General features: G+C 45.9%; 1 pseudogene; it reads right to left on the reverse strand.

The window, feature by feature from the left end:
- Positions 1-25,458, reverse strand: part of LOC146770455 (omega-hydroxyceramide transacylase-like) — a 531,347-nt pseudogene that overhangs the window by 446,940 nt on the left and 58,949 nt on the right.

The raw sequence follows: 25,458 nt of genomic DNA on the forward strand, positions 1-25,458 counted from the left end.
AAGGTAGTTTCGCATACCAGACGGTTCGAGTTGGGTTTTATCTTGGGCTCTAGTAGAACCTCTCGGGGACAGTACCATGCTCTTTTCATTGCATTTCGAACACGTCTACATGGGTACCCTCTACTGGTGTGTTTAGTGCACAGTATTTTTGCTTCATGAAAGTAGTTGTACTTAAGGGAGCAGTTCCTCCTGATACGTAGGAACTGGGAGAAAGGAAGAGAATCTCTCAGTGCCCGGGGGTTGTTGCTATCATAACTAAGCAAGGTATTACGTTCTGTTGGTTTACTGAATAGTCCGGTTATGAGAGTACCATCATTGTGTTTAATGTTGAGGTCAAGGAAAGAAATGGAGGTCCTATCGTGTTTCAGGGTGAATTTCAAGCCACCACAGTTGTTGTTGAGCCAGTGGAGAAATGATACAAGTGTGATCTCACTATCCTGCCAAATCATAAAAATATCATCTATATTGCGTTTCCATTTGCCAATACAGGTGCTGAATGGGTTAGTGACTGAGAGGATATGGTTGATCACTAGTGAATCCATATAAAGAATAGCTAGATTAGTGGCAAAAATAACCCCCATCGATGTGCCTTTCACTTGCTGGTAGAATTGGTCTTCGAATAGAAAGACATTTCTTGTTAGACAGACCTCTAGGAGTTGGAGTACAAAACTAGTAGGGACTGTATGTGGACGGAGTTTTTGGTTAAGGACGAGCTCCATGACAAATAGGGAATCCCTCTGTGGGTGACTGTTTTAATGAATGTCACCTTTGCCTCCTTGCACTATTCACAGCCTTAAGATGGCACCCTCTTTCCTTACACTTGGTAGTCCCCTTTCTATTTTCCCAGCACTCCCTATCCCTTAATCCCTCTTCCATCTCTCTCACTGCTCCACCTGACCTGCTACCTCCAATCCACGCTCCCACCCTGCCCCGCCCCCATATATTGGCATAGTGTTTTTGCTTACTCAAAACGTATACACGTCCGAGAGAATCCCGCAATTCAGCCCAAACCTTATACCGGTAAGTCCCATATCAGCACTACTTGTACACTCGGTTAATTGTCACCGGCAGCGTCTAACCTTCCCCCCTTTTTGCAGGCGATTGAGCTGTTGAGTACACGCACACGACCCGCCATCATCCCATTGTGAACTCTGAAAAGATTCCCCCTGGTGAGTTTGTACTCTGTTTAGCAACACTTTCATTCCTTACACCGCATGGTTGCTAATCTTGTCCTACCCTCTTCACCCCCTCAGGAGCCGCCATCGCAGCAGCCCCCTTCCTCGCCCAAACTCTCCTTATCTGAATTTGCTGGTAAGATATGCTGCATTGAACCGTTCTTGCATGTTACTATCCCCTGAATCGCTGTAACTCGACCTTCTTTCCTTTTCCTCCCCTTCACCCTTGTTCTCACTATCACACCCGGCTACCTAGCTGTGTACTGTATCACGTTTTTGCGGTCTTCATATACTGTCATAACCCAAGTGCTGATCCGATTGCCGTGCGCCACATCGACTTTATTATGCATTAGCTTACAGACTCTAATTTAATAGTTCACTTGCCCATGGCATAATCCAAATTTGTTGATATGATGTTTTGAATAATTGTTGAACCAATTGCTATGCGACATATCGAGGTTATTATGCATTAACTTTCAGACTTCCACTGAATATTTCAGTTGCCCTTGGCACAATTCATGTTTGGTGTATACGATGATTTGAACTCAAGCCTGGCCTTGAACCCACTATTATGTTTTTGTATAAATTGTTACCAACCCGGACACCACCCTCGTCCACCGGCATGTTCCCGCAACTAGTATTACGGCACTCACTCTCTTCGCCCAGCATGGGATGCTTTTTACTACAAATTGCTCTTGTAAGTGTAATACGAGTATGGCCAAACAGCTTGAATGACTAGTCTCACAGACATTGACAGCCGCTTACCGGTTACCTCTGTAAATCTAACGGCCGCAGGCATCTCGTGGATTTCACCGACCGCTCACCCCATTAGCACATACTCATGCCTTTAATCAGAATTACCACACCTTCCCCAACCTGAGTTGCATGCTACGTTGTCACAAAACTCTACGGCACCAAGGCGTACCTCTCCTAATCTCCCCTATTATGTATTTTCCTCCAACACCTTGTCCCTCCAGGCTAAAAAGGCTCTACCTAACAGGCATGAATTGAATGTCCTGATGATGAACCGCCTATTCCTTCAATGGTTCGAAACGCCGTCGACACTTTAATACACCTTATACGCAAAAAAACTTTTGTTTACGTCGTTGTAAAGGTGTCTCTTGCGATTTTGTTTTTCATAACACTGTGTATTATCCATGTGTAACAAACCAATAAGCTTTGCCTGAGCCTCCTGTTGTTCGTTTTTTGTCCCCTGTGTTTTGTACTTCATTGGCTAAGTAGGACACAGGCTTGTGTCCCATTTTATGTATTGTTGTGTACAACTGTTTCTATTGCTTAGAAGTAAATATTAGACCTCTGTCCGGCTGGACAGGTCAACCCAATATAATAACGATTGAGTCTATATTCATTGCCCGTCTCCCTATTTTTCCTTTCTAGGTAGCACTGTTGTCTAGAATAACCACAAGGTGGCGGCACGCACGGTGACGCCGTGCCGGATGGTTACCGGCATCACAGTGCAGCAAACATTGCCAGGAAAGGAAGCGTCACAGAGTCTCGAGGGAGAGGAGGAGAAAATTCACGTGAGGCCACTTTCAAAAGGTAAGGCTCGCGCTGGTGTGAACGGCGGTTGAAGGAAAGTGAGTAATTTAAAGCTTCTAATTAAAAATACTGGCAACTTCGGAGGAACAACAGGTGTAAGGATAAGGAAATACGTATCACATCCAGAAAATGCGCAAAGTAGTCACAGGTGGTGTACCTGACAGTTTAAATTTGAAAAACATCCACAATTTCATTAGTGGCAGTAACTCCAGGGACATTCCACCCATGTTGCACATTGAACCAGGCACTGCAAAGCAAAATGTTCCAACACACCTCAAGGGGTGTCTTAAAGGAACTTGGCACTCGGCAGAAACACCTCAACAGACACGCTGGTGTGGTCACGCATACTGGAGACACCGCAGGGCAGTATACCTCTCCTAAAGCAGCAGAGGGGCAAGGCAGGCAGACAGCAAGAAACAAAGGAGATGGGACGGTCGTTGCTCTGCACTTTATGGACAAACTCTCCTAAAGTAGCAGGAAGGGTACGGCTGTCCCAAGGGGCAGGAGAGGCAAACTTCCTTCAAAACAGGCATGCAGTGACCAGCAGGTAGAAGGCAAGCAGGCAGGAGGTTACGGCAAGGAGAAAGGCAGAAGAATTCTCCATGGATTTTAAGGAGAAGCATGTAGGTAAATTACAGCAGGGGCTGGCACTTAAGGGATGTGGGCGACCAGTGGAATGGTCACTGGTGGGGCTTGCAGGGTCCCAGTATGCTTATGAATTCATAGAAGGATGAAAAGGAAGTTCATTACCTTGAAGTTTCCTTATTCTTAGAAGTACTTGAAGTAGCAGGCGGAAGTTCAACAAGATTGTCGCCAAAATTGTGGTGATGGTGTATGAATCAGGAATCAGACGAGGTAGTATATTTATAAGTTTATTTCAAGTAGAAGATGGAAGCTTATGCAGAGACCCCACCAGGAGCAGTATGTTACTTGCTCAGCCCAGCTCTCACTTGAGTCCTAGAGTCCAGAATGCCAACATTCCAACCATCACATGAATGTCAACATTCCACAGGCTAACTAGACTGGCTAAGCAGAAGTGCAAGACACTACACCAACTTACAAAGAGTCATTGTCACGCGCTCTTCTCACAGTCTATTTGCATAACACTATAACATAAAAAACTGCAAACAGCCAGAGGTCTGTGGTCTTGGTTACATTTTAGAGGCATTGAGACCTTTTAAACATTGTTGGCTCTCTACACAGCCTCTTACTATCTTATTAGGGAGTCAATGTTAGCTCACAAACATTCCTGGTTCTTTGCGGCACAAGGTGTCTGCATCCCCAAGACCGTGGGTTCCCGAGTCATCTTTTTGAGGCCCCAGCAGCACATATTTTGGGGGCTCCTGTTTGAAATAAGTTTGAGTTAGTTACCTTATATCTTTACCTCCATTTTCTGATTCATACAAACCCCCAGACCACTACTATGATCCCCAAAATAACCCTTTCTAGACTCTTCCCTCCTCTATCCCTCCTTACATCATCTCATACCTCTTTTACTATTCAGATCTCCCAAACCAGCCTTTCTAAACACTTCCCCTTGACTCTTCCCCCTCCACCTCCCCTTTACTCATCCCAAACCCCCTCCTACTGCTATGAACTCCAAAACAAGAAAACAAAAATACTTTCTAGACCTTTCCCTCACCTATCCCTCCAAATAAGAGATTAACATGTCCACCACTCAAATAATTTTTGTATTTCCCTATACTAATTCCCCACCAATCCTGTTTGGATTCCAGACTAGCGTGCTACCAACCAAAAAGCGCTTCAACACCTCATCAGGGGTAGCAAGCAATATATATATATATATATATATATATATATATATATATATATATATATATATATTAGCATTTAAAAAACCTGGCAAATTCACTGAAAAAACCATAGGTTTCACACATGTTATAGTTCGCTGGACATTTCACTCGTTAAAAACCAATGAAATTCCCCCGTTATAGTTAGTTCAGCTAACTATAACTTGCGCGCCCGCAATCCACTGCTGATGACGTCACATATTACATCACTCATGACATGGTGAGTGACATCACTGATGACATCACTGATGACATCATCCATTGAGTATGTGTTTCTGAACAATTTTAATATGTTTAATATATATAGGGAAAGGCCTGTTGAAGAATGAGTGGGTGTACAAGTGTGTAAATGAATGATTTTCTGTGATGCGTAACTGACTCTATAAGTGAGTCATTAAATGTATCTTACTGCAGACTAGTGACTAAACTGTGTAAATGTTTGTATGTGTCTGTATGTTGGTGTATAAGTGGCGGCATGGTTTTGTGAATACCTATATAAGTTTCTATATGAGTTATTGATTGCTTGTCTCAGTATCTGTATGGGTTCCTGAGTGTTTGTGTGGGTAGAGTGTGTGTGACTCTATGCATAGATGTGTGAGTGGGTGATTCTATGGGTGCATGGTTTTAAGAGTGCATCTGTGATGGACTGTATGGTTGAGTGAGTGTATGTATGGGTGTGTTAGGGATTGAATGTATATCTCAGTGGTACATTTGTGACTAACTACGTATGTGTAAGAGTATATAAGTGGGTAGATGTGAGAGTGTGTGATTGTAAGAGTGACTGTATGGATGAGTGTGTGCTTGTATCAATGATTCTATAAGAGCGTAAGAATGTGATACTATTTTTATGAGTAAGTGAACTTGAGTGTGTATAACCGCATAGGTGAGTAAATGGGTGTATGATTATTTGCATGACTGAGTAGGTGTGAGAGTACCTCTATGGATGATTGGTAGTGTGTGAGTGTCTATATAGGTGTATAAATGCATATGATAGTTTTGTATGGAGTATTGTATTGTATTGTATTGTCATTTATATAGCGCGGTTGCTGCCCAAGGGCGTCCAAGCGCTGAAGCATAAGACAGAACTAAGTATGACGGATGGGTTTAAGGTTCGGTGGACCTCGCAAACAGGTAGGTTTTCAATTGTTTGCGGAAGGAGAGTAGGTTTGAATTAGTCCGGAGCTGTAGGGGGAGTGAGTTCCACATCTTAGAGGTGTTTAAGTAGAACATCCTGCCTCCGGACCTAGCTCTCCTGACTCTGGGTACCACAGCCAGGAAGGCCTCCGTAGATCTAAGGTTTCTGTTGGGGTGGTATTGCGTGACTAATTTGTCGGTGATAGCTGGGCCCGACTTCCAGAAAGCCCGGTGGGCAATACATAGTGCCTTGAATGCCACTCTTTGTCTCACTGGAAGCCAGTGTAGGCTGTTCATTGCGGGTTTTGCTGACTGAGTCCGTGGGATCTGTAACAGGGTGCGGGCCGCACAGTTCTGCACCACCTGTAACTTTCGCAGGGTCATCTCTGGAGCTCCAACATACAGGGCATTGTTCGAGTCTAGCCGGGACAGAATCAGGCCCTGTATTGCCACTTGTTTGGCTTCCATTGGTAAGAGGGGGAGAACTTTCCTTAGTGTTCTTAGTAGGCCGAAACATGTGGCGGATAGTTTGGTGGCCTGAGTAGAGAAGGAGAGGTTTTTGTCAAGCCAAACTCCTAGACTTTTTACGCTGTCCTTGGGAGTTTGGGGGGTACCCAAGCAGGGAGGCCAGTGGGGGGTGAGAGACACTGGGGATGCTGAGCCCAGGAGCATGAGCTCAGTTTTGTCTCCGTTAAGCTTTAAGGAGGAGCGTGTCATCCACTCCTTAACATCCTCAAGGCATTTCATCAGACCTGCTGACATATGTTTGGTACCCTCTTGAGCCAATGAGACCACTATCTGGGTATCGTCGGCATACGATACAATTTTTATACCGTATGGTTCGACGATCCCAGCCAGTGGCCTCATATATACATTAAACAGCGCAGGGCTCAGTGAGGAGCCCTGCGGTACTCCACAGTTCAGAGATTTACTGGCTGATACTGTATCCCCGTCAAAGATCTGGAAAGATCTGTTGTTAAGGAAAGATTCAAACCATCTCAGAGCATCGCCTGTGACGCCGATGTTACATAGGCGGTTCAGCAAGGTGGCGTAGCTGACCGTGTCGAAGGCCGCGCTTAGATCAAGGAGGATCACTGCCACTGATCCTCCCTGATCTAATATCTTTCGCGACTCTTCGGTGATTGCAAGCAGGGCAGTTTCAGTGCCGTGCTTGGGCCTAAAACCTGTCTGGGTTGGGTCCAGGAGCAGATTGTTTTCCAGGAATTGTACTAGTTGGGTATTTATGTACTTCTCCAGCACCTTACTTACCCAGGGAAGTAAAGAGATTGGGCGGTAGCTGGAGTAATCTTCTGGGTTGAGAGTGGTTTTTTTTAGCAATGCCCGAACCATGGCTCTCTTCCATCCAGTGGGTACAGTACAGGAGGCGATGGAAGAGTTGAGTAGGTCTAGTACCACGGGAAGTATAGATTGGCTTGCCTGAAGTAGTGTCTCCGGAGGGGCCGGGTCGCGGGGGGGAGCCAGATTTAACTAGCCGTGCCAGTTTATGAAGGGTGTCCAGGTCTAGTAGAGGGAAGCGTTCCAGAGTAGACTGGTCTGAGGGGGGGGGGAAGTGCTCAATGGAGTATGATTGGATATTCCTGAGTTATTGGCTACTATCGGGAAAGAGGAGTATATTTGAGAGACTTTGTTATGAAAAAAATCTGCTAACTCGTTACACTGTTCCGGCGTTTTTGTCAAGGGGGGGGCAGTATTCGCTTTGATGCAATTTTTTACTATGTGGAAAATCTCCTTGGGTTTTGAGTTGGCTGCTATAATTTTATCAGCAAAGTAGGAGGCCTGTGCCGTCCTGATCCCATTTCTATAGGTTTTGATTGCCTCTTTATATTGGGATTTTTTGTCAGGGTGGAAATCAAGTCGCCAGGCTCTCTCTTTTTTCCTGCAGAGGCGCTTTTGGTCTCTCAAAGTGTCTGAGAACCAAGGTGCAGTTTTGTGTGTCCTCTTTGGAATGGATTTCCGTAGAGGAAGGATAGTGTCTAGTGAGTCCCTGACCCAACTCTCGTAATTTTTATTTGCTTGGTTGGGGTCTATGCAGGGTGGTGGGCAGGAGCGCTCTAGGTTAGTTACCCATGGCTCTATAGGGAGTTTTTTTCCAGTTGCGCTTGGTTACGGGTTGAGGGGTAGATAAGAAGGTCTTATCGGTGAGCCAGGACAGAGGGACCAAGAAGTGGTCCGACCAGGGAAGACGAGTAGGTTGCCCCACTATTAGCTCAGTGCAGTTGCTAAATATTGGGTCTAGGAGATTACCCTTTTCATGGGTGGGGGCTGTAACCAGCTGGATCAACTGAAGGGCTGCAAGATCGTCGATTAATTCCCTGGCGATAAGATCTGTGGGAGAGTTAAAATGAAGGTTAAGATCTCCTAGAACCGTGTAGTTGGCGGAGGTTAAAATTCGGTTGGCTAAGATATCTGGTAGGGATTTGTGAAACAGCTTAGCTGGTTCTGGGGGCCGGTAAATCAGAGTACCAGTAAAGGAGATGTTCGCAGTAAAGTCTATGCTGAATGCTAGGCTTTCGCACTCCGGAATAGCTTCGGTAGTGATGCGACAACAGTACTTGTCTTTTAAAATGATAGCCAGGCCTCCACCTCTCCCCTTAATCCGGTCTAGTCTGTGAATTTGGAACCCGGGGGGTAAGGCGGAGACTATATCTGGTTCTGAATGAGACGTGAGCCATGTCTCCGTCAGGAAAATGGCATCTGGGTTGAACTCCTCTAGTAGTAAGGCAATTTGGGTGCTGTGCCGCGGTAAGGATCGGCAATTAAGCACGTACATATGATGTTCCTGTGCCGTGGCTGGCAACACAGTATTATCGAAAGAGTGTTTACAGCCGGGGCATCGAACGGGGAGATCAGTTGGGAAATAGGAGTGTGGGCATAGTGCAGCTGTGGTGTACCTCATATTCTGGATGGCCACCGAGCTGTAGGTATTGGCCTGGGGGGCGTTAGGGGCAGGGGTTGTGGCCCCTGGTCCCGTCTGGTTGTGGACGGGCGCAGACGGGCTTGCCTTTGGCGCGCCTCGGCGCACCGCCGGCACGCCCGCTGCGCCCGTCCGCTGCGCTTCCGGAAGCTGCACATTCTTTTGTACCAGTGGGATGGGGCGTGGCCTATTCGGTGGGCGGAGCCCGGGAGTGACTGTGAGTATGAGTGACTGTACAGGTGAATGAGTGGAGGTGTATGTAGACCTAAGAGTTAATATGTGGGTATGTAGTTATTGGTATTGCAGTATGTATGGTTTTGAGAATGGAACTCTTAAATTTCGAGTCGGTGTATCAAAGGTTATATTAGGGTGTGAGAAGATGTGGTCATTTATCACATGGATGACGTCATCAGTGATGTCATTTGAGATGTCATCAGTGATGTCATGAGTGATGTCACTGACCATGTCATGAGTGATGTAATATGTGACGTCATCAGCAGTGGATTGCGGGCGCGGGAGTTATAGTTAGCTGAACTAACTATAACGGGGGAATTTCATTGGTTTTTTACTAGTGAAATGTCCAGCTAACTATAACATGTGTGAAACCTATGGTTTTTTCAGTGAATTTGCAAGGTTTTTTAAATGCTAATTCCTAACTATAACGTGTGTGAAAGCTATGGTTTTTTCAGTGAATTTGCAAGGTTTTTTAAATGCTAATTCCTAACTATAACGTGTGTGAAACCTATGGTTTTTTTAAGTGAATTCGAAAGGTTTTTTAAATGTTAATTTATGAATGTATTATATTTTTTAAATATTTATTTTACAATAAGATATATATATATATATATATATATATATATATATATATATATATATATATATATATATATATATATATATATAGTTATAGATCAACTTTATCCTGTAATATGGAATGGCTCAGTTTTTTAATTTTTTTTATTTTTGATAGAGCTGAACAGCATAGTTAATATCTTCTATAAACTTATAAACACTTAATTTTTTTTTGTTTTTAAGTGTTTTTGACCGTGCGCGCACGGTGCACACATGCATACGTGCTCCGTGTGCGCCTGTGTACGTGCTCCATATGCCTATGCGCGCATGCGCGAGTGCTCCATACGCGCAGGCGCGCGTGCTCCGCATGCGTGCGTGCTCCGTGCGCGCACGGCAAGTCATGTGATTTAGAAACAACACTTTTCATTGGTTTATAGTAGTTTCAGGTCATGTGATTAAGAAACAACACTTTTCATTGGTTTATAGTAGTTTCAGTTCCAGAAACTTCCAACACCACACCCACTCCCCTCATTATTACTTCTGATTCCCTGGGAGAAGGAGCTGAGCAGCTTTTCCAGTACTCCAGTACTTGAGAATGGCAGAGCAGCAGTCATCTTCTGGGAGTGAGCAGGAGACCCTTGTGCCACACAGACAGAGGAAACAGAAAAACTATTTTATATGGCAATTTTTCACTTTTCCAGAGGGGCAGAAGAAGGTGAATGCTCCAAAAGTCACCTGCACTCTTTGTGGTGGTGTCTTATCAAGAGGAGATCCTAAAAAGAAATACTCTTTTAGTATCTTAACTATGATCAGGCACGTTAGAGATGTACATCCTGTGGCTTATGCTCGAGCTGCTAGAGAAAACCCTCCAGCAGCTCAGCCGAGCACATCCGCAGCAGCTCAGCCGAGCACTTCATCTGCGGCGGCAGCTTCACCTGCTTCTGTTCCTCTGGATATACACCCTCTGTTTAAGAGGGTGCATATACGGTGCAATGCGTGCAATGCTCTTCTCTCTTATGGGGACACCAGCATTCCCCTAATAGAGAGCAAGATACAGCAGCACACATGCGGCACTGTTAGACCTGTCAGCCCTTTGGCAGTTCCCTCCTCATTTTATTATTTTTGTCCCTTTCCCTCTTCTCCTTTTCTGTCTACCTAACTTTTTAGGTGCTGATGTAGAGGTTCTGGGCGCCTTTTCCTCATCACATGAGGGAAAGGCGCAAGGTGCTCCTCTGAGGAAAATAGGTGAGGAAGGTGGGATTCAAAAAATGGTGGTTCCAACTGTCACCTCAGCACCTGGGCTATGACTGTCATGAGAGGTTCCGGAACCTTCTGGGCCCCTCTGGCAAGTCAGGCCCAAGGTGATAAATAGGGGTGGCAGGAGGGCAGCCATTTTAGGTTAGAGTGAGGCTGCAGGCTAGTCAGGAGTAAGGCACGTGAGTGGGGAGGTGGCTGCGCTGGACAAGGATTGGACAGATCTCAGGATTTGCCAGGGTATCTTCGTCAGTGACCCCACCCTCAACCACTTGACCGGTCCCTGAACGCAGCCGGGACTTGGAGATCCCCGTACCAGAGAAGGTCTCAAGGTAGATTGAACCCCTGATTCACTGGACCTGGGAGTGAGACAACGCCTGGGGCCACCTACTCCCCGAACCCATCGTACCTGGGATTACAGGACTGGCCGGGTGTGGCCAACCCCCTTTTGATAGATAGCAGAGGTGATCGTGCCCAAGCCCCGAGAGTCTATCCGGCCTCTGTCACTGTCCCCGTGTGGGATTCGACACCCGTTAACCCCCCCTTTGTGTCTTTGGTGGGTGAAGAGTGAAACGCAGCCCGCAGCAGGAGGACTGGGCTAAACTGTCCAACCTTCCCGGAGCCTTCCTGGTAGAGCACAGTGCAGCGCCAGAACCCCCCCCCCCCCACTGCCCCGTAAAATACTCGCATCAAGTCCCTACCTGAAGCAGACCCCTTCGCCACCCCGTGATGGTGGAGTGGCCGGTGGTCCTCTGAATGGACTTGTGGTGCCCCGTGGGCTGAAGAGGTGAGGGGCCGGGAGTCGGCGAGGCCGCTGGAGGTCTAACGAGAGTCGCGTCAGGAAGCAGGCTGGAGAGGTGAGGGGCCGGGCCCGGCCTGGAGGCCGCCGTCCTACGATCACGTGAGGAGGGGCTGAAGCGCCGCCCTTCGCTGAGGAAAGTGAGGAAGCCTGCACACTGCCTTGGCGCTCGAGGGGGAAGTACGAGAACCAGCAGGGGCCCCCACTTAAATTCATCGTGACGGGCTGTCAAGAAGCCGTAGCGAAGGGAGGGGGGAAGGCACTGCTCCAACAGTTTGGCGGGGAAACCTGTGGAAGTTCCCGGTTCTCGCCGTCCATAAGGGAAATGATTCCACCCTAACGAACAGACCCGACTCTCGCGGTGTGAGAGGACCGCAGCTCCCGTTCCGGTAGAACACCTGGAGCAGAGGACAACGAGACTGAACCGTAAGCTGGGCCTGGTAAAGAGGGTAGGGGAGAGCGAGTTCTGCGAGGCTCATAGCTGAATTCAGGGTGCGTCATAAAAATACCTGCTAACTTTATTTTCTTGAGAGCCGAGTCCCCTAGGGGACAAACACAGACCTCGAGGAGATTAGAGCCTAAGTAATATTGTGATGAAATGTACTGTTTGGAATGTTTATTAATCTCTAGTTGCCAGGACTGTTACTATGGCTACAATGAAAGGCATCAGAAGCTGTGATTTAATTAAGTTGTTGTGAAACATCCTAGAGTGTCCAGGTGCTGTACAACGGCCCAGGGAAAGTAGTAGTGGGGTTAAGCTTCTGTTTTTGAAACCACTGAATGGAAAGTATCATGCGCTGTAAGACCTAATGTTGAAACCACTGTATGAAAAGTTCATCGTGCACTGTAAGTCCTAATATTGAAAACTGGGTTTTGACCAGAAATAAAGGAGATAAAGTTTGTAGAAAACCTTACACATAAACGGTGTAGAGTCCTTTTTGTGTGATGCTGCGCAAGATTGCGAGCTGGGTAGGATGCAAGCATGAGAGGCCAAGTGGAGATGCAAGCCTGTTGACCTGAGCCAAGCTACCCCTAGAACGTTAGGTCATTTTTTTGTTCCTCTGTTCCTCAATTAACACAACGGCTCTTTTTAGAGCCACCTTACATCTAAACACTTAAATTTGATTTTTAATTCTATTTTTGTAATGATTTTTTTCCGCCGTGCGCGCACCTCGCGATGGTGCGTGCACCCCGCGATTTAAACAAAAAAAATAAAAATGTTTTTTTCACCCTTCATGGTCCTTCAGGGACCCCCTGACAAAAGCTAGGGGGTCAGGAACTCTGTACCCTGCCCCCTTTTCACATTCTCCACCTTTCTTTTTCACTGTCACACACAAAATGGCGGACAACACTTCTGATTTCGACCGATTCTAATGTTGACTGACATCTAACCACCAATCAGAATTACGCTCGCGCACGGCACGGTGCGCGCCTATAGATATTTATGTACTTTTAACTGCAATTTTCTCAGGAACTACTGAACAGATTGACACCATATATGCAAAAGGCACATCCCTGACCTGAGGACTACCTCGTTGCCAAATTTCAAGTAATTCTGTTCAGCCGTTCGGGCTGTACCTTCGACTAAAGGTCCTATGGGAAAATGCATGGGGAAAACGCGTTTTGGGACCCCCCTTTTTTCTCAGCCCCCGCTTGACGAATCACCCCGAGACTTCCAGGGTAGGAGCTGAGCGGAGCGCCCCATTAGTTTTGAAAATTTCGCGAGGATCCGTCAACCGGCGCCAAAGTTATTCAAAATAGAATTTTCAGATTTCCTATGGAAACACGGTCCTAACTATAACTATCTACTGGCGACTGCCAGTAGATTATATATATATATATATATATATATATATATATATATATATATATATATATATATATACACATTCACTGAAAAAACCATAGGTTTCTGGGACGTTATAGTTAGTTGGATATTTCACTCGTACAAAACCAGAGAAATTCCGCCATTATAGTTAGTTCAGCTAACTATAACTTGCGCCCCTGCAATGCACTGCTGATGACGTCACATATTACATCATTCATGAAATGGTCAGTGACATCACTGATGACATCACTGATGACATCTCAAATGACATCACAGATGACATCACTGATGACCTCATCCAGTGACTGTGTGTTTCTATAAAGTTTAAATATGTTTTATATATATGCCAAGTTGTATTGAAGAATGAGTGTGTGTATAGGTGTCTGGATGGAGGATTTAGTAGGTGCGTGACTGACTGTATAAGTGAGTAATTAAACGTGTTTTACTGAATGGATGGGTTAGTGACTAAACTGTGTTAATGTCTGTATCAGTCTGTCATTTGGTGGGTAAGCGGCTGCATGGGTTGGTGAGTAGCTACATGAGTGTCTATATGGCTTATTGATTGGTTGCCTGAGTATTTGTATGGGTGCCTGAGTGTGTTTGTGGGTGGGTGGGTGGGAGGTGTTTGACTCTGTGCATAGATGTGTGAGTGGTTGATTCACTGGGTGATTGGGTTCAAGGGTGCATGGGTTCAAGACTGCATGTGGAAACAGCTGTATGGGTGGGTGAGTGTGATGGGTGTGTTGGTGAGTGAATGGATGTCTCAGTGGTACATGTGCTAGTAACTACATATGTAAAAGGCAGCATATGTGAGTGATGGTGTATATAAATATCTATATGTAAGAGTGAGTGAGTGTGAGAGTGGCTATATGGATGAGTGTGTACTTGTATCAGTGATTGTATAAGAGAGTAAGTATGCGTTAGTATCTGTATGAATAAGTGAGGTGGTGTGTGTATAACTGTATAGGTGAGTAAATTGAAGTGTGATTGATTCTTTGCATGACTGAGTAGGTATGTGAGTAACTCTGGATGAGTGGCGGTGTGAGTGTCTGCATAGGTGTATGAGTGCATATGATAGTGGTGTATTAATGAGTGACTGTATGTATGAGTGACTGTATGAGTGGATGTGTGTGTAGACCTAGGAATCGGTGAGTGTGTATGTAGTAACTGGTATTGGTGTGTCTATGGTTTAAAAAATGGTAGTCTGTATTTTAGAGTGGGTGTATCAAAGATTACATTAGGGTGTGAGGAGGTGCATCAGACTTTCACGTGGATGATGTCATCCGTGATGTCATCCGTGATGTCATTTGAGATTTCATCAGTGATGTCATCAGTGATGTCACTGACCATGTCATGAATGATGTCGACCGTTCTGTTTTTTTTAGTCTTTTTAAATTATAATTAGAGGGGACGGGGGCCCAAGATAAGGATATATCTGAATACCACAGGAATGGAGGCTACCCACCATGGTGGCCAAGAGCTTTGTAAAAACCCTTGGCACCGATGAAAGGCCGAAAGGAAGTATCCAGAAATGGAAGTGCTGGGAGCCCATGGCAAACCGAAGAAACTGCTAACCTTCCGGATGGATGGGAATATGTAGGTAAGCATCCATTAGGTCGAGGGAGGGGAGGAAGGACCCCTGGTGTACCAGTTGAAGAATTGAATGCAAAGTCACCATCTGCAAACAGCGAAGTGGAATGTACAGATTCACGCCCTTCAGATCCAACACAGGCGGAGGTTGGTGGTATCCTTCTTTGAAAGCAGAAAAAGAATCCAATAGTAACCCGACTCCCGTTCCAGCGGTAAACACTTGAAAGAACTTTTGTGCAAGTACACACGCTTGATGAACTACATCCACCATAATGCTTAGGGGCGAACCCGCGGGGAGGTGAAGCAGTGTGATCCCACATTTGTTTCCTATTTAAAAGGCTCCCTCGAGCCACTTTGAGCTGACTAGCTCGTGGAGAGGCACCTGCGCACCTGGAGAGGTACCGTGACCCGAGAATACTCTGGCAGCCTGCTCAGCAACCCCAAATATTTTTATGCCTAATCTCTACTGATGACGGATAATAATCCAGAAACACGTGTTTAGAGATGGCCAGCATTGATCTGCACCAACCTGGTGAAACACTCGAAAGAACTTTTCTGCAAGTTCACACGCTTGATGAACTGCATCCACCATAATGCTTAGGGGCGAACCCGCTGGGAGGTGAAGCAGTGTGATCCCACATTTGTTTCCTGAACCTCGATGATAGCCTGTTTCTCCAACAGAAACTGAACACCCTCCAGCAAGGCCACCCACCTCACGGGATCCCATGGCAAAAGAGTCTCCTTGAAAACCTGAGCCGGTCAAGACAAGAACTTGATCCAGTAACCTAAGGTCACCGTCTCAACCGCCCAGGCATCGGAAAGACCCTGCCAGTGGTGAGAAAAGAAGCAAAGGCAGCCCGACTGGGAAAGGCGGACAGTCATTGCTTCGGAACAGGAGTGGAGGAGGCAAAAGAGGACACAGGCCAGGACTTGTCACTTCCAGGGCACCCCAGCCCCGACCCCTGCCTCGAAAGGTTTGGCGAGCATCTCTAGACTGAGGAAAGTCAAAAGCAATTTGATAACCAAAACCCCGACCCCGAGAGGGAGGGCGACCAGGAGCCACCAGCTTCCTGTTCTCAGCCGACTGCTTGACCATGTCCTCCAGCTGAGGGCCAAACACCTAGGCACCACCAAAAGGCAACTTTAGAAGGACTGACTTCTGTGAGGACTTCGCCTTCCAAATACGCATCCAGATATGGTGACGAGCATCAATGGGAGCTCCTGAAGGGGCAACAGCTGCATCCAAATTTTGAAAGGAGATGTCTGACAAATAGTAAACCTGGATTTCCTTCAGGGCCAAAATGGGGGTGGCATCCTCAACCTCACTAAAGGGAAGAGCCAGGGCCTGGTAATCCTGCAAAAGGGACTGAACCATATAATTTGTATAGGCGATCAAATTATCCACTTTCACAGACTGAGGAAATTCATCAGAAGACCTCTCCAAGTTGTAATGTTACTCCAAAAAGCAAGGAAAGGCAGTCTTGTCAACATCACAGCACTCATGTACAAGAACCTCGCGGACAGCAGAATGGAGCGGAAATGAGTCAGGGACAGGCTGGTGGTACTGGGTGAAAAACATCCTCCACAGCAGAAGGAAACCCCAGATTAACCCTAATATGGGCAAACAAGTCAGAGAGCTCAGCTCCCTGAACAAAATGACCCCTCTGGCCCTCATCTTCCTCAGGATCCTCCAAATTAGCAACAGGTTGAAGCTGAGGCACCTTAGCAGGAGGATCATCCGCCTCCCTTGCCTGAAAAGCAGCCTACACCGCCTCATTAATGAAAACACGGAGAGCATCCAAAGTAGGGACACTTGTGGAGCAGCCAGAAGACTCCATCATGAAATCACAAAAGACAGGGGCTTCCTGCAACAGACCCATTTCTAAGGAAACAAAGTATTGTGACCTTGACCTCTCGCGGGTTGGCCAGTCATCAGGAAGCGTCCGGAGCAGCAAAAAAAGCCCAGAAGGGTGGGGTCCCATAGGAGGAAGGAAGCCAGAGAAGAAATGGGAACAGGCACAATGCCACCTGCCACCAAAACCAATGTCCGCTACAGCAGGGCGAATGGTAAGACAGTGAGATAAGGCAGCGTGGCTGCTAAAGCAATCCGCAACCTCGTCCGCATATTAAAAGCAAACAAACAAAGACAGCGCAGCTGCTAAAGCCAGATGCAAACCCGCCCAGATATGAAAAACCAACAAACAAAGGCAGAACGGCTGCTGAAGTAAGCCACGAGACAGCAATAAAGAAAATACTGCTGCGAAGCAAGCCACATACCAACAAAAAAATAAGACACCTACCCTATGCAAGGAAAAATGGCACTGCATTGTAGAAAAAAAAGAACAGGATGTTGTTCTATCGTACTTCTCCCTTTACAGATGTCGGACAGTATAGGCGGTGCCATACTGAGGGAAGTATTTCTGTTTGCTATGGTAACTATGGTAACGGCTAGGGCGCTCGACCTCGGACCTGGGGAACTGTGTTCGAGTCATGGTATTTATTTATTTAATGCGTTTTTATATAGCGCGGACTTTACCCGAAGGTGTCAGAGCGCTTCACAATAGGAGCAGTAATGATACATAAGGAGAAAAATTACAAGTGAGCATGTTACAAAATCAAACTGTACGTTACATGAGGCAATAGTGACAATTGTGCAAGTATCAAGAGCAAACAGAATACAAGAGGTAGCAAACGATACATTACAAAAGGAAAAAGTGACGTGTGCAGGTTAAAAGAGCATACAAAGTACACGTAGAGGTAAAAAAATTGCAATAAATGGCAGACACTCAAAACACTAAAACACACTGGGAAGGCACTTCTATAGGCATGGAGAACAGAATTTCCTATAATGAAAGGACTTCCTTCAGAAAATAGAGGGTGTGAATTAAATTTGGAAGTGTCTTTGAAGGAGGAGAGCTTTGAGGTCAGTTTTGAAGGCCTGGGAAGAGCTGGTGGTCCGAAGCTGAGGCGGAAGTGAGTTCCAGATTCTCACCGCGTTGCCTGAAAAGGATTGGGCCATCGACCTTTCCTTCTTGAAAGTGGGAGGTTCAAGCAATACATTTTCTGCATTACGTGATGGTCTGGAGCCTCCAGAGAGTTTGTTTATCCGCCAGGTAGCGAGGGGAGGAGGAGTGCAAGGCTTTGTGGGTGATACAGGCAGTCTTGCAGATAGATCTTGCCTCTATGGGAAGCCACCGGAGGGTGGATAAAATGGGTGTGATGTGGTCCCTTCTTTTGGCCCCATATAAAGCGAGCTGCTGAATGGAGAACGGACTTCAGGGGGGACAGGTGGGATTTGGGGAGGCCAGTAAGAAGAGAATTGCAGTAGTCCAATCTGGAGAGAACCAGTGATTGGACCAGGGATTTAAGGTTGTGCTCCGGGAAGAAGCGACGAATCCCCCAAAGAAGGCGCAGTTGGTATCGAGCAGACTTTGCAATGGAATCGATGTGGGAGAGTAGATTGAGTTTTTTGTCGAGTATGACACCAAGGGATTTTGCGCTCTCGACAATGATGGGTTTATTGTTCAGTAGATTAATCTGATCGATCCATGAATGCACTGGGGGAGGAGAAAGTGAGGAGGAGGAATTCAGTTTTGGAGGGATTTAGGATCTGTTGATGAGTTAACATCTAGTTTTGAATGGAGTCGAAAGTAGAGCTTAGGAAGGAGAGATCGTGAGTGGAGGCCACCTTAAGGTAGATTTGAGTGTCGTCCGAATATAGATGATAGTGGATCCCGGATTTGCTCAGGAGATTTCCCAACGGTTCTAAATAGAGATTGCACAGTGTGGGTGCAAGTATAGAGCCTTGAGGAACACCTTGACCGACCGCTAAAGGAGATGAAAGACTGTTTGCTATTTTGATCATTTGGGATCTATCAGAGAGGAAGGAGGCAAACCATTTGAGCACAGTGCCCGCCATGCCCATTCTCTGTTGAAGAGTGTTAAGGAGAGTGTTGTGATTGACAGTGTCAAAGGCTGCAGAAAGGTCCAGAAGAATTAGAAGAAAAGACTCCCCTAAATCAAGTATCCGCAGCGCGTAATCAATCACTAGCAGCAGGGCTGTTTCAGTGCTGCAGTTTTGAATGAAGCCGGACTGGAAATTGTCCAGAAGATCATTGTCCTTGATATGGCGAGAGAGTTGTTTCGCTACACATTTTTCTGTGATTTTCGCAAGAAAGGGTAGGTTAGTGATGGGACGGTAGTTGTTGGGGTCGTTCGCATCAGCGGTGGGTTTTTTAAGCAGAGGGGTGACCTGCCCAGTTTTGAAGGAAACAGGAAGGGAGCCTTGACTGAGGGAGAGGTTGACCAGAGTGGTCCAATAGGAAAGAGAATGGGTATAGAAGTCAATGGCAATGGCACTAGGGATGGGGTCAAGAGAATGGTTAGAGGGCTTTGTATCAAGGATGCATTTAAGGAGGGCATCATCAGAGATGGGGTCAAAGTTTTGCCAAATGGTTAAGGATTTGCGCTCCTCTGTAGGGGTAGGATGAATGACCTGATCTACAAGTGATTTCACCTTTTCGTCAAAGAATATAGCGAATTCCGCTGCTTTCTTTGTGGAATCCTCCAATTTGGAGGTTGGGGGGAGAGCTGTTTGGGTTCTTGATGAGGTCGAATAGTTTTTTGGGTCTATTTTTGGCTGAGTCAAGGAGGGATTTGAAGTGCAACGCTTTACCAAGGAAGATGTGCTTGTGGTACTTGGATCTTGCTGAACGAAGCGTGGCCAAATTTTCAGTGGAGGGCGCTTGTCTCCATTGTTTCTCAAGGACTCTTAGGTACTTCCTTTCTTCATAGAGGGATTTGTTGAACCAAGGTGCTGAGGGAGTGGGCCTTTTCTTTTTGCTTTGGAGAGGAGCGACATTATTGATTTCGACTGCAAGGACTGTGAAGCATTGGGAGGTGAGTTTGTTAACATCTAGGTCCGGGTCTAGCCTTGGAAGTGATAGCAAAGCAGAGTCACAGAGGGTACTGAGGTCAATATTTTTAGTGTCACGGAACCAGGAAGTAGCCCTCTTAGGTTGGCCAAGAGTTATAGAGCGTGATAAGTGAAGAGAGAATGGGATGAGGAGGTGGTCAGACCAATCTACATGAATAGGGGTAGCGATGGTCAGCAAGCTTGCTTTAGAAATAACAAGGTCCAGGGTTGAGCCCTTAGAGTGTGTTGTTTCAGTGCAGTGTTGGATAAGATAGTTTGCAGAGAGGAAGGTGGCCAGCAAATTCGCATAGGTGTCTTGAGGCGAGCCCCAGTGGACATTGAAGTCACCCACGAAGATCTGATTGTCACTTTGCGAGTATTGGCCGCTGATGCAGTCCGTGAGTTCCTCCATAAACGAAGGGCTGCTACTAGACGGGTGGTAGATAACATGGAATCTGAGAGGTGAGCGGTGGTGCAATTGAAGCTCAAGAGATAGGCATTCAAAAGTGTGGAAGGAGCTGTTAGGAAGAGCATTAAGTTGAAGGGAGTTTCTAAAGATGACTGCAACACCTCCCCCCAACTTTGTCAATTCTGTCATTTCTAAGTATAGAATAACGCTGAACATCCTGTGATTCCGGGCAAATCACTTAATCTCCCTGTGCCTAACAAAGAATGAATGTGTGTCCTAATGTAACCTAACTGGTGCTATGTAAAGCGCTCTGATACCTGATTGGATTCGGGTCAAGTTTGTGCTATATAAAACTCTGCATAAAAAAAAAGGTTTCTGTAGAGCAGACAAGCTACTCACTGGTAAGTAATGGAACGGGAAGACGGATGAGGAAGTAATTAGGAGCTTCCTCTCCCCACCCTGCACCACGCTTGTAGCATGCTGCCCCCTCTGTGACTTCTAGATATCGGTGTAAGGAAGCTGAGACCTGGGGAGACTACGGGTGGCTGGTGGTCGCCGTGTTACTCCAATTGGTAAGGGAATCCTGAGCCGCGATGCCTGGCCTTAACCATGGGACGCCATGGGAGACAGTGACGACAGCCGTGATCCACCCCCCACACAGACTGCAGCAGACTACATCAGAGGTGCCCTTCACACGCACCTTCATGTGCGAACTTTTCGGCAAACTCCTCAGCGATATTGATGCACAAGAAGAAGAAGTTGCCAAAGACATCAAAGAGGTAAAACACAACCTGGGACAACGGGTCTCCACTTTGCAAACTGCAGGCAACAGTATGTAGGAGGAACTTAAGGCCTTTTGTAGGGAAGTTATTGACGGTCCGAACAGTCCTCCCAGAAACTACCTGTCGGAACAGTACTGGAACCCTGGGTCCAGCACTGGACTGAAAGGAGTCATTGGAGATGGTAAGGAAAATGTACACATGGTGGCGTCAGACGGGGAGTGGAGGGAACATCGTCTTGACTGAGGAGGAACTTGAAACTGGGCCCTATGGACTAGGATTATAGCTTTTACCTGGAAAACGGATGATCAACTGAGTGTGGGTTGCTATTCGTTGTTGTCGGGGAAGGGATCCTTGATTCAACAGTGTCACATTATAGTTACTGAGGTGTGTTATCGAAGAAACCACACAGGGAGGACACACCTTGTAACAATTTGATTAGTGATGTCACACATCTCCCTCTCTCCTCGCATGGCGAAGATGCTGAGCCTCAATGTGCGGGGCCTTAAAGCCTCGGAAAGAGACTCGCTCTACTTACATTCCTGAGGGCTCAGACTGCGACATTTACTGCCTATAAGCAACTTGTTTCTCAAACAAGACTGGACTAGGGTCGGATCCTGTTGGTTTACTCCACAGCTCTTTTCCTTTGGCCCTAAAAAGACGGGAGGAGTGGCTATCCTCCTTTCTAACAAATTTAAGGAAAACTACTTGACACGCTCGTGGACATGCCAGATCGTTTGCTGGCAGTCCGCATACTACTAGGCTCTAAAACGTTCACTTTGGGCACTATATACCCTTCGTATAAAAACCAGATGTTCTTTTGGCTTAACTTTTTAAAGGTCTTGACTTCTCCGAGTGTCAAATTCTGATTGGAGGAGACCTGAACTTAGTGATAAATACCCTGAAGGGCAGATCTGGGCAGTGAGTGGGGCAAACAGAGGCACACTCTAAGGGGAGCCTAGAATGGATGAGAGAACTTTGCCTAGTTGAAATCTGAAGGGAATTAAACCCCACACAATGGGACAAAACTTTCTACTCTGCATCACACCGGACCTTTGCCAGGCCAGATCACCTTAACGGTACTACCCACATGCTCTCAGTGGCTCAAAGCACCTTCATGGAACCATCTGCACTTTCATATCACTCGCCCATCATGATTAATTTCCAAGATTATCATGCTGACACTCCCAAGCAGACATGGAGACTGAACGATAACCTGCTGACACATGACACATTCATTGAGACAGTAAACTTTAAATAACAGAGTATTTATATAATAAGGACACAGCTAACACACCAGTGTCAATCTTAAGGGACACACTGAAAACTGTGACATGCAGAAAATTCTTTTTGCAGGCTGCCTGCTTTAACAAAGAGCTGAGAGATAAAAGACTGGAACTGGACAAGAGGGTCAAAGAATTAGAAGGGGCTATATAAACGATCTGAATCACACCACATATGAAGTAAACTTACACTAGCTATATGGACTAAGCCGAACTAGCACTCTTAAGGCTTAAACAACGATACTATATGGGTGGCAATATGACGGGACATTTACTAGCTTACAAGCTACACGCCAAGCAGCAGAAAAAACACAATAGACGAACTGACATTGCCCACTTGGGAGACAGTGGGAGACAACAAAGACATAGCTGACATATTACAAAGTTTTTATGCAGACCTATACACGGCAGACACCCTATCCCTATCAGATACACAAGCATATCTAGTGGATGTCCCACTACTGTCCATAGCACCGCACTATGTCAAAGAACTGGAGGCAGACATCTCAGTAGCAGAAGTAGTCTCTGCGATCACCACGCTTCATCAGGGGAAAGCCCTGGGTCTAGATGGCTTTACAACCCCTTACAATAAAGTGTTTTGCACACGTCTTACCTTGATACTGATGCATCACTACAATGATTTTGCAAAGGCAGGTGCACTTGCCCCATCTGTGTCAGGTAGTATTTTTATTTTATTTTTAGAGTTTTCTATAGCGCGAACAAGACCCTGAGTAGGGTATCAGAGTGCTTTACAATACAAAGCTGAGTAAGTGTACAAAACAGATCAGAGTAAGTATAAAAACATTTTGGCAAGGTTCGACAGATAACAAAGCGATAATAGAGATGAATTGTTCAGTGCAGTGGGAACAAGTTCAAGTACGAGATAATCATAGAAGTGAGGGTGTCAAACACGGGGAAAATAGACAGTGAGTACTAAGTGATATGTCCCCCTACATTCAGCCAACTTTATTACTTGAAAATTCTATGCCATTTCTCAATTTTGTCTCATGGAATGTCGCGGGGCTTCCCAAAAAACTCCTGATCCCGGATTGGCAAGACTTTACTAGCACGTTTGATGTTTGTGTATTCCAAGAAACATGGAGCACAATCCCCTTACACAAATTAGGGTATTCTACATATTTTTTACCGGCCCTAAGCTCGGGGAAAGGCCGCCCATCGGGGGGGACTACTTGTCTGGGTAAATATCAAGCATAATTGGCTGATACAGACCCATAAGAATGTTTCCCCCGACCTTCTACACTTGACAATTAAAGGTTCACATAGCGGTAATTTCTGCCCTGGATCATGAACTAACTCTTATTGATCCTAACTCTACTATCATTATTTGTGGAGACTTCAATTGTACTTTTGAACCCCTAGCCTCAGAAGATCTATTGGGGACAAGTGAGTCTGATCTCAAGTGGGGAATTCCGCCCCTAGAGCTCAATCCAATTAAGAAATGGTCACAAAGGGCTATTCAATTGAATGCCCTCACCCAAGAGTTTAATTTACGTGCAGTGAATGGTAGATCCACATCTGACAAGGTCGGTGCCTTTACCTTTAATAGGCTAACTACTCCATCACGCATCGATTATATCCTTGTCGACATCTACTCCTGGGGGAATATTGTGGATATGGTTGTTAAAAATACAATAGATAGCGACCACAATCCACTGTGTCTACAAATTAAAGATGTTTGGATGACCCCGCACCATGTGAACAACCAACTTCCTTGGATGGCAACTAAGGAAGTATCATTGGCAGGTTGTAGTCGACGCCTTAAATGGCATGGGATCTCACAACATGAGGAGAAGCTCGCATCAATCAAAGAACTCTTAGTCAGAAAACATATCGAGCTCTGCGATGCCAGTAACAAAACGGACGATCCCCAACTTATATCTTCCCTTTATCATGACACTATCAATAAGATAGGGGAATTCTTCATTCTGGGGGAGAAAACTCGCTGTAAGGTGGATCCTATGAAAAGTGTGAACCCATGGTTTTCCAAAGATTGTAGAAGGGCCAGAGTGACCCTGTCAAAAGCCCTAAGAAAACAGGATAGAAATCTAATTAGAAAGGCGAGACAAGACTATTCGAGATCTTTGATAGTCGCCAAGCGGAATTGGGAGGAAAACCACTGGCAGGAACTTAAGGAGGCGGCACTAAATCAGAACTCATCTGTTTTCTGGGACCTCTTAAACAGAGCCAAAAGAGCTAAAACAGCAAGTATCCCAAACCATATAGCAGAGCTGCAATGGTTTAACCATTTCTCTGCTATATATGCGGGAGAGACTCTGTCATTCCTGTGGTGGATGATTTGTCCTCCACCGCAAATTTCCCAGCTGAGACCAATTTTGGGATTCATGAAGTCATCCTGGCTATTAAAAGTATTGCCCCCGGCAAGCCCAGATGGCCTACCAGGCGATCTTCTACATGATCCAATTCCCTGGGCTTCTTTCATTTCTGTTGTCATGAACGCTATAGCCAAGGGTTCCATAGTACCCGAGTCCTGGAAAGCCGCAGTGGTGATTCCCATTCATAAAAAGGGTAATAGGGAGGACCCTGCCAACTATAGACCTATTAGTCTAATTGACGTAATACAGAAAGTGGTTGGCAGGGTTCTCCTTATGAGATTGAGATGTTGGATTGAGAATGGGGATGTTTTATCGCACTTTCAAGCAGGTTTTAGACAAAAGGTAGGCACCATGGATCAAGTTTTTAGATTTTTTTATGATATACTGGAAAACGGTAGTTTTGGGCAAGGGCACTTTATATTTAGCTTTTATAGACCTAAAGTCAGCTTTTGATTTAATTCCCCGTCAACGATTGTGGCAGGTCTTATCCCAATTAGGTGTCCCTCAAGAGATTCTTGCCTTTTTAAAGCTTCTTCACGAGAACAATCCTGCTAACATTAGATGGGGCGTCCAGGGCCAGCTTACAGGGAGTGTCGCGGTGAACAGGGGGGTACGCCAGGGCTGTGTCCTAGCCCCCACCCTGTTTTCTCTATACATCAACGGGGTGGTGGATCTCCTTTGAGAGGTCCCGGCTGATGCTCCAGTCCTGGCGGGTGAAAAAGTCCCCACTCTCCTGTTTGCCGATGACACTCTCCTGATTTCTAAATCTCCGGCTGGCCTGCAAAAATTTTTAAATAGGTTTGACTCTTTTTGCAAGTCCTATGGTCTTATTATAAATAC

This window comes from Triturus cristatus, unplaced genomic scaffold (assembly GCF_964204655.1).
Source record: "Triturus cristatus unplaced genomic scaffold, aTriCri1.1 SCAFFOLD_105, whole genome shotgun sequence".
Lineage (NCBI taxonomy): Eukaryota > Metazoa > Chordata > Amphibia > Caudata > Salamandridae > Triturus > Triturus cristatus.